Source organism: Pseudocercospora fijiensis, assembly GCF_000340215.1.
Source record: "Pseudocercospora fijiensis CIRAD86 unplaced genomic scaffold MYCFIscaffold_11, whole genome shotgun sequence".
NCBI lineage: Eukaryota > Fungi > Ascomycota > Dothideomycetes > Mycosphaerellales > Mycosphaerellaceae > Pseudocercospora > Pseudocercospora fijiensis.
The window spans coordinates 483,160-486,560 of NW_006921542.1; positions in this window are offsets into that span (position 1 = coordinate 483,160).

A 3,401-nucleotide genomic window follows, 5' to 3' on the forward strand; every position below is an offset into this window, starting at 1 on the left:
ATAAGGGAGAGTATTATACTGTTAGAAACAGTGGAAGTGTGATGGCAACTGTGTATTCGATAGGTACGTAGAGAGGTAGAAGTTCTAAGTACGGAAGAGGGCTCTCGTAGTATACTAAGTCCGCTTTGTCGATGCCTTAGGCTCTAACTCTCTAACTACTCCCTTATCTACAAGTCGCAGAGCCTACGATACAGTATCGCTATTGCCTTGTCTAATATTCCATCTACTACAATAGTGGATTATATAAAAGAAGTGTACCTATACGCTAATTAGTCCCTAGGGTATTATACAAATTAGTCTCTTACGTCGGTAACACGCCGGTTACTATATCCAATCTATACTTCTATCTATAACTCTAATCTAACCTACGTATCTATGCCCTTGTAACAATGCTTAGTAGGCGAGTGCAAGCGATAGGCTACGGGGCGTATAATGCTATACGTTAGAAGGGTCGATCGATGTCGATAATAGGTAACTATTGCGGAGGTCTCGGAGGTATCGATCGATTATTAATCACTAAGCGCTATTGCGCAAGTTAAATCGGTAATATGCTTCTACCTTCTTCGTAACCTTCTTTAGGTGCAGTGTGCGCGGCTATAGTAGTCCTTCTAGTATATCGATCTGCTACTTTACTAGGTGTCTACTTCTAGGCGTAAACTTTTACAAGTGCTTACGATAATAAAGGCCCTATAGTAACTTAGTTCTATCGATAGTCTGCAACTCGAAAGCATTGTCTATATTATCGCTTAATTGTTTAATACGGAAGAGGCTAGTCTAGGATAGTTACTAACTCTTTTAACGGATTAACTAATTCTTAAGAAGAACGAGATTACTAGGTCTAAGTAGAGGCTGTATATTTATTAACCGATAAAGACGTCTAATACGCTTAGCTAATGCTGCCTTGCTACGGCGACGCACCTCCGAGTAAACGCGATGCCGGGTTGTAAGGTGCTCTAGTATATTAAAGAGGCTAGTGTATAGCACCTTTAGCTGCTAACTCGTAGTAGTAGCGTTAACGTCGATTTCGGGCTCATTGTTAATTAAATTAACTATTGCTATATTAGCTTCTTTAACGCCTTCTAATACGTTGATTAATTCCTATCGTCGTACGGAAGGATAGAGATCGGCCTTGTTACTAAGCTCTTCCGGTCGGAGGCCTAACTTGATCTCCGTAGGTAAATATCCGATGCCCTCGATATGCCTATAATTAGCATGCCTTATTGCCTTAATAGTATTAGTAACCTAGCCGCTAAGTTGCTTAATCGGGTGTCTATTTAGGTCTATTAGGTAACTATTATTGTTGCGCTTAAGTAATCGACGAATAACTCGGTTTAATATTTCTACGGAGCTAGTAAGTCGCTTACTTCCTATAGGCCCTAGCATTACGTAGATGCCTCTATCCTATCGAAGGTGTTCTATTACTATTACAAACTTAGTACCGGGGTTATAGAATGCTACTATAGGGTCCGTAGAAGCGTCGAAGACCTTATCTAGTGCTATATATATAGTCTCTATTTCCTTATCTTCTAATAGCTTTACCTCGCCGAAGCGTAAGAAGACATCTGCGACTACGAGCAAGTATCGATACGGCTTCTTACTAATTCTAGTACGTTCTAGCGGGAACGGCCCTATTAGATCAATTTCGACAACCTTACTAGGATATAGTACGTAGAAGACTTTGTATAGATGTGTCGGGTTTGCTAGTCTCTAGAGTACGTAGTAGAAGCAGCCCTTAACGTATTTGATAATGTCGCTATATATGCCTAGCTAGAACACTCGGTTAATAAGCTTCTAGTAAACGATACGGTTATTAAAGTAACCTACTTCATCGTATAGTTTCTATAGCAATAGCACAATCTCGTATAGTAACAAGTAGGGCACTAGGATCCGTCGCCTATTAATTCGATCTATAACAATGTATCTCTACAAGATGCTAGTCGCTATATAGTATCGATAGCTAGCGGCAGTAGTCTTAAAGCTCCTATATACGGCCTTAGTCTAGGTCTAAGGGATCTGTTAATATTTGTAGTACCTTACAATGTTACCGTACTATTGCTTAGTAAGCGCTAAGTCCTTATCTGATAGCTTCCCCGGTATAACATTCGGTACCTTATAATAAAGGTGTTCGTAGTAAGGGTTATAGTATGTCTAGCTCGGATCGCCGCTCTTATAGATACAAAGAATCTTATATCCGATCTCTAGGCAATCTAGGATAGGCACCTTTATTGTTGCCTCTTTAGTCGGTTGCTTAGGTTCACTAAAGGATATCTATAGCAACGGCTCTTCGATAGTAATGTTATTGATCGGTAGTGCTCTTATTTCCTCCTCTTACTCCTTCCTTAATCTGTCCCTTACCCGTATAAGTGCCTTACCGAGTAGGTTTAGGCCCTAATATTCCCTTATTCTATCGGCCTTATATCCTTTAAACCTAATGCCCTATATTCGATTAGTTAGTAATGCCTCTACAAGTTTACGATTACTAGTGCCTAGAAGAGATTCTAGTAGCCTAGGGTTTGCTTTAAACTTTAGGTAGTTGCCTTGTTCCGCGATAGCCTCTCGGTGTTTATTCTAGATCGCCGGTTGCTATCGTAACCCGTGCACCGTGCGGCTAAGTAGCTTCTATTCAGTAGGGTTGTTAGCGTTTATAATCTTAGCGGCGGTCTCGAAGTTACGATAAATCTCTGCTTTCCGCATTATTATAAACTGTTTAGTAGTGTTGAATGTGAGGCCCTCGTATTCGATATTGTTACTAAGGATATGCTATTAAGAAAGGAAGCTATAAGGCTGTAGTTGCTAGAAATATACAGGTCCTAGTTGTCGATTAATAGCGTTGCCGCAGGTGTCGTATCTGTCGCCTTTAATGCGAGTATTGCAGGTCCTATAGGTTACGATAACTCGTATATTGTTAGTGTCGACCTCCTCGTACGTAGTATTGTTCTTGCTTGCTAATTCGATGCTGCTAAGCATATATTTCTCGTATCTCTCCCCTCTACCGAAAAGTTTATTTAACGTCTCGTTAAAGCCGCCTTTACTATCTTTCTATATCTATAAGTTATTATTGTTATATACGTCTAACTCCTTCCTTAGTTCGATAGTCTTAGCGTTAAGGTCCTATTTATTATCGTCTTCGAAGATCGTACGAGAGAGCGTATCTACTACTACGTTGCGAGGGCCTTCGATATACTCGATACGGATATTGTACTATCGAAGGGTATCTTGCTAGCGTGCGTAGATCCTATCTGCTTAAGCGTTAATAAAGCTAGTAATAGGCTTATAGTCCGTATAGATAATAGAAGTAATAGGTCCTTAGAATATATAGGTATATTTGCCGATAAAATAAACGATTGACTTTAGTTCTCGCTTATAGGTACTATAGTTGCGTTCGGTCTTACTAAAGAGAT